This window comes from Mauremys reevesii, linkage group 2 (assembly GCF_016161935.1).
Source record: "Mauremys reevesii isolate NIE-2019 linkage group 2, ASM1616193v1, whole genome shotgun sequence".
In the NCBI taxonomy this organism is placed as follows: domain Eukaryota; kingdom Metazoa; phylum Chordata; order Testudines; family Geoemydidae; genus Mauremys; species Mauremys reevesii.
Genome location: NC_052624.1, coordinates 244,042,383 through 244,056,015, shown reverse-complemented (window position 1 = coordinate 244,056,015; position 13,633 = coordinate 244,042,383). Strand labels below are relative to the sequence as shown.

General features: G+C 39.6%; 1 protein-coding gene across 11 annotated transcripts in view; it reads left to right on the top strand.

The window, feature by feature from the left end:
- RUNX1T1 (RUNX1 partner transcriptional co-repressor 1) overlaps positions 1-13,633 on the top strand; it is a 146,320-nt gene that overhangs the window by 23,919 nt on the left and 108,768 nt on the right. The window lies entirely within an intron of this gene.

The following is a 13,633-nucleotide window of genomic DNA, read 5'->3' as shown; positions in this document are numbered from 1 at the left end:
GGTGGAGTCAAGTTAACCTCCTAAATGGCTTCCATTCCTTTTATATTCTTCTTATTACACTAAACTCCTTTCATTTGTGATAAGCATGCATCCTCACCCTTGGTTTTGCTACTTCACTGTCTTTTATTTATGTATTTATTTGTTTTGCCCTTTAAAGTAGTAGTTGCTTGCCTGCATAAATCTCTCTAAGGCTACAATTTAAATAAAAAGCCTTTAGCATATAACAGATGTATAAGAGTACCTGGGGATGAATGTATTATAGATAGAGAACCATCATCACACCCCTTACAATCAGATTTTCATCTGTTCATGTGGTGCACACCTGTGGCTTGTTGGCATTATTCTTGATTGCAGTGTAGGAGATCTTAATGAAAAACAAAGATGGATGACAAGAGCACACATTGGTTATTTCACTCATCATAAGAAAGTCAGATTGCTAATGGGTCATTTTTGTGTGTGTGTGTGTACAGAAAATCACTGCTCATGACTTCCAAAAATACTTTTTTTTTCTATAGGTAAAGTTGATAGAACAGTTGTAAGTGGTGACCATTCTGTTCAGTTTAGTTTCTGAGCCAATAGGAAAGTACTGGGCAGGAATCCAGCTTTTGAAGTACAAAGAAAATAGCCTATAATCTATATAAAACATTGGAGGGAGGAGGGGAAAAGAGGAAACTCAAAGAGAAGAATTTAATTTTGAGGGCAACAATGGTCAAAAATAGAAAGTGTAGCGAATGTGTGTATGTAAAAAATATGTATGTCTGAGTGCATTTACTGTATATGAGAGTGTGTGTAATATAAATATGGCTTTTCATAGAAATTCTGATTTGAAAGAAATATATTTTCAGTAATCTCAAAGGTGCAGACTGTTTGCTTTCACAAATGTATATCTTTATTAATAATTGAAACAGCGATTTCAAGTTATTTTTTCCAAAAGATTTTCTGAGTTTGCAAAGGGGTTTTGTTTTGTTTTTCTTTCTCTCCTGGTAATATACTAGGGCTCTGATAACATTAATGGGCTTGCCCCACATGGAGCTTTGAGTGTATTGTACCACTGCTCACTGATCCCAGGTCAGTGTGATGCGTGAAATCAATTTATTTGAATCTCTTTGCCTCTATAGGAATTTGGCAGCATGCCAGTTGTTTTCATTTAATGTTCTTTGTGTTCAACACAGACAAGCAGGCATGTTTTTGTATTCCTCTCTTTTGGTCTCTGTCTTTCAGCCAATATTCTAGTCTATGGATTTTCAAAAGAAGCAGGAATATGTTATGCATCTTTTAAAATCATTTTGTGTAAACATTATTTTAAAATCATAGAAATGAGTTCAGTCACAAAGCAATCCCTGTGTTTACTACAGCAAGCAATTTAGAAATTATTAGCTAATAAGTCCAGATTTTAAATTCTTTGGGGAGGAAAGAGTGAAAATATGAAGCCATTTTTCTAGTTTACAGCTCTATATGATATATATCACATGTTCTCAAACTAAAACATCCCCAGTAATGATGATTAAATTACAATAACTTCATTTTAAAAATATGAAACAATGGTTGGGCAAATCATAAAACACTCACTTTTCAAAAGTAATTTTATTTAGGATGATGAGCCCAATAAAAGCATATACCTATAGGGTTCCTTCCCTCCCCTTTGGACACATAATTTAGCATATCATCCAACTACTGCTGTTGTTACAATTATGTATAAAAGGAATGGGGATATCAATCAGAATGTAACCATTTCTTTCCCCTTTTTTTAAAGGAGGTAGCAAGGCTGGTGGGACTTTACAAGTAATTTAGTCTTCCTTAATTGGAAAAAAATAAGACAGCAGCACACATTACCAGAGAGGACTTGTTTTAGAGCTTAGCATTGCAGGGTGGGGGCAAGAAAGAGAGAGAGTAGAAGATTCTGTTGATGCTCCAGGCAGTTCTTGCGGAAGTTGATATGCAGAACCTTGGAGCCACAGCACCGGGGTCAGACTCGTACACATCAGCCCTGCTTCCTTGTTTAATTACCTGAAGAGCAAAACATCCAGGCTGAGAGTGTGTGAAAATCCAGTATCTCGAACAGCAGTTTGTTGCTCTGACATCCTGCAAGGCCAGCCCTGTCTGTCCACAAACGTCAGGGCTGGTTCCTGACAGCAGGCTATCTCTGCCAGGCCTGGGTTCCTTTCATTCAGGAGGCATTGTGTGGAAGAGGGTTTGGTCAGGAATTTGAGGTTCCTGCCAGTGCTGTTCTCCCAGCCTGGACAACACTCTGACAGATAGGCCTGATTTTTAAAAAAAAAGATTAAAAAAAAATTGGCTCTTTTCAGTCTTTCCCTTAAAATTCTGGCATTGGTGTAATGCTGACTACAACAATAACAACAAAATGTTAACTCGTTCATTTCTGGGTTTTCAGTATTTTCCTTTTTGTCAAGATTTTTTTTTCTTTTCTTAAGTTCTTTAAAAAAAAATGTTTTTGAACTGAAATCCTTGGAAGAGCAGCACAATAATTTGAATGGGGTTTGTGCCATAAAATAAACAAACAAAACATTGAGAATGTTAAAAATCTTTATACTAGCCATCTTACTAATTCAATAAGAATATTTAGCACATTGAACTTTTCATCTCCAAAGTACTTTGCTGCATTCATTTTATTCCATGTGAGAAATAAAATAAAGAAGGATATTTAATGGTGCATGTCAGAGCAATGGCGAGAGGCTGTCAGCACTTCCATTCTTAAAATTAATGATTTTTCTAGGAGTTCTAACTTAGTGTTCCATTTACAATACAGTACAATAACTTTGGACTAGTTCCTACTATCCTTATCCTTATTTAGTAGTAGCTTTACTCTGAGTTGTTCCATTGATTTCTGTATAGCTACCCTTGGAGTAAGTTCTGATCCTGCAAATATCTGGGTACATGCTTAAACTTAAGCGTTTGCCAGATCAGGGCCTAAGGCCCTATTCAATATGAATAAGGATGTCAGGGTCTAGCCCTTTAATAGGACTATTTGCATGAGTAAGGCAGAGCAATACATATAGCATACCCACTTGTAGTCGAGTGGGCTTAAAATGTAAATATAAATAGATATATAAACTACTGTTTAAGACAGAAGTAGAAAGAAATACAGAGGGCATGAATCTCCTCTGATTTACTCTGGTTTAACTCGAGTGATTTCCATGGATTTATATGAGTGTGAGCAGAACCAAGTCCAAAGAAATCTTTGTGGTTTCAGTTGTCTTTTCTCCATTCCCGTAACTTCACCATGACTTCATTTTATTACATTTTTATTGGTCTACTCTTTGCACACCTTCCATCAGTGGGAGCTTTCCTGCATAGGGACTGCAGGAGTCGACTCTTTCGTGGTCTAGTGACATTTGGATATTTTGGTGAGTGGGGTGGAAATTGCCTGTGCAGTAATTTGTTTTTTCCAAGTATTTTTCATTAGGACTTCTTCATGCAAATGTAAAGGCATACTGTGCTCTTGATGCACATGCATAAACTCCCATTAGCATGAAGAGGATTTACGAGTTTCATTGAGAGGAGAACGTAGCCTTCAGTGCGCATCCACAGCTGCAAGTAAACGATAGTGTAATAGGACCAAAAGAGTCATTATGATCTATTGTGTCACTAATCCTCCATCTAAGAAGGATTTGCAGGAGAGACTGTAACAAAAGAGCTGTTACAGTATATCAGATCGATAATCATGTTCTAAAAAGCTCTTAAATATGTACATAATCCCTCACTTTGAGAATCAAGTCCATAATTCTTATTTACACTAAGGTCCACTTACATTGCTATGGCAGTGTAATGGGCTTTAAAGTTGATGTGAGTTACACTTAGGCCTGAGCTACACTAGCAGGGGGGTTCGAACTAAGATATGCAACTTCGCGTAGCTGAAGTCGAAGTATCTTAGTTCGACTTACCTGGCCATCCTCACGGTGGCAAGTCGACTGCTGCGGCACCCCCGTTGACTCCACTTACTCCTCCTGCTGAGGTGGAGTACGGGCATCGATTAGCAGATCGATTTATCGCGTCCAGACGAGACGCGATAAATCACTCCCCGTTACATCGAACACTACGGCTGGTAGTATAGATGTACCCTTACAGCCAGCTGAAGGCCTCTTTACACTGTCAGGGTGTTGTAAAGGAGCCTAAGTGTAAATAAGAATTGGGTTGTATGCATCTACATGATTAAAAATTGAGCTGTTGTACTCTATGGTAACTATGATGTTCCTGTGGTGTATGTGAAAGTATGTGTGTTTATATGGATATGCAAATTTTATTTCTATCTATTTATAAAACCTAAACAAACACCTTTCTAGTTTAAAGTTCACTGTACAATAGCACCATGATCTGCTCATCCTGTTACAACAAATAAATGCACACCAGCATATAAAATAATACAATAAAATTCCTGCACCAAAGACATAATGAAAATAATCATAACCCCTTCTCCACTACACCTGAAAGATTGGGGAGGAAAAAGTAGGCCTTTGTCACTGCCCATATTCAAAACCATCTCAGAGAGAATGTCCTTAAAACAACTTTATATATTTTAAATCCAGGGACTCCTGCTTGAGTGCCTCTGCTGATCGTAGCTGTTGCAATATTAGATAGAGAAAGGTAGATAGCAAGTCCCAAACCATTTAGGGCTTTATATGTTAAAACAAGCATCTTGAATTGTACTCGGACACTTACTGACAGTCAGTTCAGATGACCTCATGGTATTAATTTGTGTAAATTGCTCTCTGTATGAGACTCCACTTAATCACCTCTAGGTTTAGATCTTGCTTCTGTTTCTCAATGGCCACAATATAGCCCCATGTAGAGCACATCACAGTCATCTGATTTGATCTAGATGTAATATTTAAGCCACTGTCTTTTCTACCCCTATATCAAAGAAACAAAAATTAAGGAAGTTGACACAAAAGACTAAGCTAGGAGTCATCTTAGGCTGCAAAATACGCAGAAACCACGGTCCTTTACATCAACCCATTTTCATCCCCATGAGAGAGCGTGTTGCACTGTCCCATCAGATATCACTAATAGCACTATACATAAGGGGTCAAAATCTGTGCTAACTGTCTCCATTGTGCATGTCTGTAGAAGTTAAGTTGGCATGTTAACCCCATGTTAGATGTTGTAGTACTTCTAGTGTTTAATACAAATTTACCTTTGCTGATAGCACATATAACATTAGAACCTGAAACTGCTGCCACCTTCCAATCCTAGAAGTGCTTGTCAAAGAGAGGAAAAGGATGGAATCCACAAAAGTATTTATGCACCTAAACCCCAGACTTGGGCACCTAAGTCCCTGTTTTAGGCACCTGCATTCCAGTTTTGGCTCCACTGGGATCACAAACTCTGCCTTAACCCTGTAGGCCCCTAAACTCACTGGAGCCTAAATTTTTCAGACTAAAAGTTCCCTAGGTGCCTATGTATCTGCGTCTGGGCATGTGCCTGCTGCCCCTTCTAAGCGTCTAGACTCCTATCTGCCATCTAAGTCCTGGAGTGACTCACAAACCATGGGACCTAATTTGCCACCTCACTTGCGTGCATGGCCCAATCCAGCAGGTGTGCTCAGAGGGCATCTACCAGAATGGGTCTCATTCAAAATCCAGCCAGAGGTGGAGCCACCCACCTTATAACTTTTAGCCCAGGAGTTAGAACACTTGCCTGGGACGTGGGAGACCCAGGTTTGATTCCTCTGCCAGAGAGGGAGAAACGATTTGAACAGGGTCTCCTACCTCTGAGGAGTGTTCTCTAACCACTGAGCTGTGGGATAATCTGACATGTTGAAGATGTTCCACTGTGGATAAATAATGAAAGATTGATTGGTCCAAGGACATTCGATTTGGGTCCCCCACCTCCCAGTGGGAGCCCTACTCACTGGATTACAGAATTATTTCCATTCTCTCTCTCTCTCTCTCCCCCCCTCTCCCCCTCTCCTGCACTGCTTCACATACTTAAGTAGTCTTTGGACCAGAGAAAGGGAAGATAGAAAATAAAAGTGAAGATACAAGAAAAATAAAAGGAAACTTGTCCCACTAAAAACATGCTTTCCTATGCATGGGCGGCAGGTTATATATTTGTGTGGGGCCCGGGCCCCAGCAATATTCAGGGCTGGGCGCCCTGCTCCAGCAATAGTTGGAGCTGGGTCTCTTCCCGCCCCCCGGTCCTGCCTGGATCGGCGCCGGCCACCGCAGGTCTCCCCCCGCCGCCGCGACCCTGCCTGGAGCAGGTCCTAGCCCCCGCCTGCACCCACCCCTCCGCGTGTTCCCCCCCCTCCGCCGCGTTGTGTTGCGTCCCTGCCTGACAGAACGCAGCGCGCCTCTCCCCTGCCTGCTGCCCGGAGGGCTCCCAGCAGATTTGCTGTCTGCTGCCGCAGGGTCCTAGTGCCTGCCCTCCGCCAGTACTGGCAAGGCAGGCTGCCCTTACCCTGAGCCTCTCCAACCCCAAACCCTCAGCCCCAGCCAGAGCCCTCATTCCCCCCGCACCCTAATCCTCTGCCCCAGCCCTGAGCGTCCCCACATCATGAACCCCTCATCCACAGCCCTCACCCCACACTCCAAACCTCTGCCCTAGCCCTGAGCCCCCTCCTGCATCATGAACCCCTCATCCACAGCCCTCACCCACAGCCCAACCCTCTTCCCTAGCCCTGAGCCCCCTCCTGCATCATGTACCCCTCATCCTCAGCCCCACAGTCCTCACCCTGCACTCCCTCCTATCCCCAAACTCCCTCCCCCTTCCCACACACCCCTTCCCAACCCCAAACTCCATCCCAAAGCCTGCACCCTTCACCCCCTCCTGCACACCCACCCCCTGCCCCAGCCCAGAGCCTGCACCCAGCACCCTTCCTGCACCCTAATCCCCAGCCCAGGATCTGCACCCCAGACCTCCCCCGCCGAGCCCCCTCCCAGAGCCTTAGGCAGGTGGGGGCGGAGTTGGGGGCGGGTTCTGGGCCCCACCAAAATTTTTACAAACTTGCCACCCATGTTCCTATGAGTCACTGACAATAAGCATTGCCCAGATCAGAGCTCTCCCAATTGTGGTCCATGCATCATTGGTGGTCTGGTTGGTCACAGTTACTGGTTACCCTCCTTGCTTCCAGCTGCTAAACTGCATTTAGAAGAAGCTAAAAATACATCACTTTGCTTATATTCCTTTTGCATGTAAGAAATTATGGTAGTTACCAGTGGAACACTGATTATAAATGGGAAAGGTCGATCATGACAACTCATCTGCTAAGACTTGGTCTGCCATATGAAAAAGTTTGGGAGCCCCTACTCTAGATGATCCAGTTGATATGACACACAGAGAAAAGGCAATGCTCGGTGAACACTGACACACTCTACGAAACCTTTTCCAGGCACTACCATACATCTAGTATATAACATGACATCTACTATGACTGGTCTAAGACCTGCCACAATCTATGCACAATGGAATAGTTTTGAGGCCATGGGATAACTTTGAATTTCTTTAGATTGATCAATTTGTTACAATCTTAACACTATTCTAATGTAGTATCTTTTGTATACAGTCATATAACACTTGGGTTCTGCAGTGAAAATAGGCAGTGTGTGTGTGTGTGTGCGCGCTTATGTTGTGCCTGGGGGGTATATGGTGGTTTGCAAATTCTTGCTGAAATTGATCTGTAACACAATAGAAGAGACAAGGTGGGTGAGGTAATACCTTATTGGACCAACTTCTGTTGGTGAGAGAGACAAGCTTTTGAGCTTACAGGGCTGAAGAAGAGCTTTGTGTGATTCGAAAGCTTGTCTCTCACCAAGTTGGCCCAATAAAAGATATTACCTCACCCACCTTGTCTCTCTATTATCCTGGGACTAACACAGCTACAACTACATTGTAACACAATAGTTTTGCACTAAGGCCGTCAGACAAGAGCTTGCACGTGTTTGTTAATGTAGCAAATTAGTGCAAATTGATCAATATATCTACAAAGGAGGGGTGAGAAAGGTGGTAGTGGAGATTTTCATAAAACATTGTTTTTTCTTGGAAGTGGCAATATGATCATAAATAATTTTGAGAGTTTCGTATTGCTGTGTATTTGCTCCACCTGGTGGATTTTCTTGAAAGTGTTTTGATCCTTGTTAATGATAAGGAGACAGTCTTCAATTAAATGTAAAACATATTACACAGAGTAAGAAAACTTTTTAATGCGTATTAATAACAACACTGTAAAAGGCAGATCTGGGAAAGAAAACATTAGAATGAGATATTTATCTTGACCATGCTTAGTCATTACATTAATCTCTATGAAAGCATAGCATTTCGACCCAATTAATGATAACAGTTTACTCTCAGAGTCATCTACAGATTAGCAATTAAAAAAATCCAAATGTCTGGCTTTTGAGGTTTTGCAGAATATCTGAAAATTGGTTTTTTTTCCTGCAAAGAGACAATAATTAATGAGCCCTTGGGATAAGAAGTAGCAGAGTTATGGAAAGGGATGGTTACTGTACTCAAGTGTTATTGCTGTACATTGGCATAAAATCTGTCTTTCATTAACCTAGCTTACAAACATTGTTTTCTTTGGAATTCTTAGGGACTCCGTTATGCTTTGATCATCTCATTGTTCTCCTTAGGTTATTTTTTTCCTTTAGAGTGTAATAGCTCCCTAACAGAAGGTGAAGTTTAGAAAACAGTGTCTCCATATGCAAGGGATTTGGAGACCTTTTTATAGTCTTTAAAAATGTCATTCATAGTCCTCATTAGCATTTACTGTTGCAATCAAACAAGCAGAAAATGTGAAATTGGTATGTCATGAATAGCTCTACAGAGCTCTAGAGCCCTGAAATTTTGCCTGCAGTGTGATGTGGGGCAGGCATTGAGAGAAAGCTGTCCAGATGGCTGCCAGTGCAGAGCAGAGCTGCAGGTTTTTGTCTCTGGTGCTGAGAGGAGGGAAAGTTCATTGGAGCATATGCTATCACCCTTGCGTTTTAACAAAACTAACTCACCATCAGTCAAAATGGGGAGGTGGTGACTTTGAAACAAAAGTTTTTAATATAATGTTACAGTCCTTGTCAAATGAATAAAATATGTTTAGTTAGTGTCACAAATATTGAGCTATGTTACAAAGAAAAAAGTAAGAATTGAATTTCTAGCCAGTGGTTAGATACACTCTTTTCATATACAAATGTTCTCTCACATTTTCTTGATCATGAAAACCGTATACATTTAAAAGACATTGATTAGAAGTCAAAATGAGGGTTAATACACTGCAGGAGGAGGAGTTGCATCACCAAAGTCGAACCATTTTGAGCTTCAAATCAGAAAGCAGCGAATAGCTTGAAAGCTTATGTTGAGGTCCCAAAATATGATTCCAATGCAGAAGCACTAGATATTATCTTGCACACTGCATTGGTTAGGTAGAAGGAATAAGTTCTTTTTCTTTATATATGAAGTACAATCTTGGTATTTTGTTGCATCCTTTCAGAAATAACAGAATATTCAATCTTGTAAAGAGCCAAAAGAGAAATTTATGTATAAACTGTGCAGTATTTTTTTCTTAACATGCATGATGACAATTTAAAAATTAGTCTTAATATGATGTGTTACATATTTCACAGCAAATGTTTTGTTTCATAAAATGTTCATGTGAGGTTTTGTAATGGCCACAATTCTGCAAAAACTTACATATGCACGTGACTGTTCTCTTGAGTACTCTCGTTAAAGTTAATGGGCTACAAATGTGAGTAAAGTCATATAAATTCATAAGTATTTGGAGAATCGGGGCTTATGTTTGGCAATGAAACTTAAGTCTGTTATCTTTTTCTGTAGTATTGCTCTTCTAGATTTGATTTGTATATACTTTCACTGTTTTAAAACTTAACATCAGATTCAGCTTGAAAGCCAATGGGAGTTGTGCTCACTTACAACATTGCTGAATTTGGTTCTTACTCTATAACCAGTGCTTATTTTGATTGCAGAACCATAAAACAAAATGGAGATGGAAAAGACAGATTGTCTAGTCCAGTGGTTTTCAAGATTTCCAAAGGGATCTGCACCTCGATACGAAATTTTTTAGGGGTCTGCAAACGAAAAAAGGTTGAAAACCACTGGTCAAGTCAATCCCACAGCCAAGGTTGCTCTTCCCTATCAGATTATCTGAAATGCTATTAATAGGTCTACTTTCTCATTAGAAATTATGAAGCTTCCAATTTTCTTGGGTCTAAAACACCTTACTGTTAAGATTCTTTGTGCATGCATACACAGACACACACGTGCGCGCACACACACACACACTTAAATGTTCCTTTAATTAGTTTCATCACATTATTCCTACTCCCTTTTTGACAACCTAAACATCTTCTCTCTCAGCTTGGTTTGTGCATCCTTGAAGTGTTTGTGTGGTTATCAGATCCCCCTTTGGATGTCATTTCACCAAGTTATATATATTTTAAAGATCCCACTGAACTATTTTAAGAAGCTCACAAAGCTTTGCCAGTCAGGAAATGTTTAGGGAAATGTCTTGGCGTTATCTGGTAAGTGGTTTGTAACACTTGTATTCAGAGCTGCTGTTGCAGATAATCACATGCCATACTGCAATATTTTAATGATGCTTGCAAGAAAAGAAGTAACTTTTTTTTCAAGGGCTTAGGTGTAGAGGAAGGTGACTTTCTTATCAAGATTAAATTTTGGGGGCTGGGGTTGATCCTTTTGGGCCTCAGTGTGTTTTTGGAATACTTAGAATGATGGAAGATACAGATTTCTGTTACACAAAAAACTCACCATGAGTTTAATACAACATAGTACAGGGTTTGTGGTTGTATGAAGTATTAGAGAACATTCAGTTGCAGCAAGAAATTAACGTGTTTCTTTATATCAAGATGTGTTTATTCAGTTGGCTGTCAAACTTATGTACAGTAAAGTTGGGAAAGCATATAGAAAGAGTCTCCCCCAGCCTCACAGCTCACACATTAGGTGGGTTTGTCCTGTCAGTGGGTTGCCTTAAGAAAACACTAATAGCTTCCAGCTGGGTGGAAAATCAAAACCTTCAAGGGGGGTCTGACAAAACTAGCAGATTTGAATTTTAAAGCTCAGGCTAATGCCTCCATTTTTATTTATCACTCATCCATAAAAGATTATTTTCCAATATGTCAGCCTCATTTGGTGGCCAGTGGTCTGAAAGTGAAAGTGGAACAAGCAAGTGGAGAAATCTGGACATTAGTGAGTCCGCCCTTTCAAGCTGGTGTGCCACTTTGTGGAATGGCCTTCCCTCAGATTGGGGGGGGTCCTAATGACCATTCATCAATGCTCGTTGACTGATCATTGAGTGCCTTCTTATTCAGTTTATCAAGTCTTGCACATAAAAAGTCAGAATAAGCATTATTCAGCTTTGTTAAAGCCAACTAGGAGTAAAATGCTCCATTTGAACCCATTTTGCCCTTGGTTTTTCACTTTGTTAATGCAGTCCTGCTTAAATGAGTGCCTTTATTGGGTCAGTTAGAATATCTGAAACTATTAATTCTCTTGTATTGAATAGCTGGTGGCAAGCCAGAGCAGATGGGGTAGAAAACTATTTGGTTGGGTGTATTGCTTTCAATTAGGATCAATGAGGTTTCAGCTCCTTTGAATTAACTCACTTAATACCCACTGTGTGAAGTCACAATGTATCACAACAGTCTGCTATAAGTAGAGAGGGAAGTTGAGAAGTCCTGCAGAAAAGCTTTGAGTCAGATTCTTCCCTCACTGTTAATAAAGAGTTTTCATTAACTACAGATGTATTTCAGTGGACTTCTAGTCCCTGTTGGTAAATCAGGTTTAAGCAAAAGATAGTCTCTACTTTAAAACTGTAATGTCTTAGAAAGGAGTATGTTTTTCATTGGAGTAATACAATACAGTAAGAATTTTCTGCAGTTCAGTGTAAATCTATTTTTGTAAATATCTGGGTTTGGAGACTACCTTCACAGCTCTTACAATTGTTAATTTTGCAGATGGGTATCAGATCATTCAAAATTATTTTGTGAACTATTTGGATGATTGCAGAGTAAAGTGTTAGTTTTCACTGTATCAGCTAAGAAGCTGTAGCATAAGGTAAAGAAACTGACTGAAATTGATGTCCTTCTAAATTCTAATTCTCACGATTTCTTTGTATACTTTCATTTTGGTATTGTGCATTTTCCAGATTCTAAGATGAGCAGAATTGTTCATATGCAAAAATTGCCCTACACACTTTTTCTCTTCTGCATGAAACAAGCAGAGAATGAAAAACATTTTACAGAATTATGTTGGCATTTACTGTCCATCTTTGTTACACATTTTGGCCCTGTTACATTTTTAGAAGTGTGCAAAAAATTTTTTTACAGCAATCTTTAAATGGCTGTATTTAAAAAAAGAAAAAAAAACATATCCAGGAATATTTATTCAGGGAAGACTGCCAAATGGGTTGCAGCCTGCCTCAGTGTATTAAATAATGAGAGGGAAAAACTATTCATGCAGCTGGCTGCTTGAGAAAATGCTGAAGTAGTCTCAGATGCACAGGCATTCTGTTAGCCCCTTCCACAAACAGACTTCTAGGTGAGAATCTCCAGGGATCCAGGTTTTGTTGACGTGGATCAATTTAAATGGCAATTACTGTAGTCAGATAACAGCTTAAAAAGCCTTTTTACACATAGAAAAGATGCATAATCACACTGCATATGGAAGTTCAATTTTGTGAGCCATGGTTTGGAGATTTACAGTGTACTGATATTAAGACTGACTTTTAAAATGGAATATCATTCAGTTTTATTAAAACGCATTGCACCTTTGACACATTACTTTCTATTTTAAAGCTGATTCTGTCTGCATCTATGTTGATGAAAGGTTGTATTTCCAACTGTGAAAATGTTTTCTCCTTCATGTAGAATACAGAATTTTTAAAACCAACAGATACTGACTGACTGTTTTTTAAACAGCATCAAATGAAACAAAAATAATGCCAAGTTCTTTAAAGTCATCTCTGGCACAGAATTAATTGATTACTCCCCCACTGCCCCTTCTTCCCTTCCCCCATAAAGCCTTCTCTCATAAAAGTGTTTTTGCTTGGCTCTCAAATACATTGAAATCTATTATACAGATCCTCATTACAACTGTCGTCTGAGTAAGATGAACAAAAAGATTGGTCTCATACATAGGGTGCATTATGGTATTAGTGACAGAACAGAGTAAGCACTGTGAATTTTTTTATTAAACATTTTGAATTTGGGGCTTCACTAGCTGAAGGAAGGCTTATGGGTGCTGCTGTAGGTGCCATTAAAGGTCTGTTTTTCTAACGTATTTCTCAAAGATTACACTTTTTTATTTTTTAGTAGTAAATATTCATGGGCAGAGGGATCTAGAGATGGAAAGGCTGTTAGGATTTTTCTATGTTCCAAAATAGATTTTATCAGCACTTTGTGGCAGCTAAAGGAAGGAAAAGGAAGGCCTGGAAGTGCGGTTGTTTCTGTGTAGTAGAGGCAGAAGATACGAAGGGAAATCAAGGGTCTGCATAAATTAAACATATAAAGACTCTTGTCTTTATGAATCTTTCGTATTAAAAGAATACAGTTTCTGAAGATTCTGAATGGAATCTTTTTTTTTTTTTTGGTATCTGTATGGAATTTGAACACACATTGAAAGGCAAAGGAAAGTATGTGTTTAATGATTT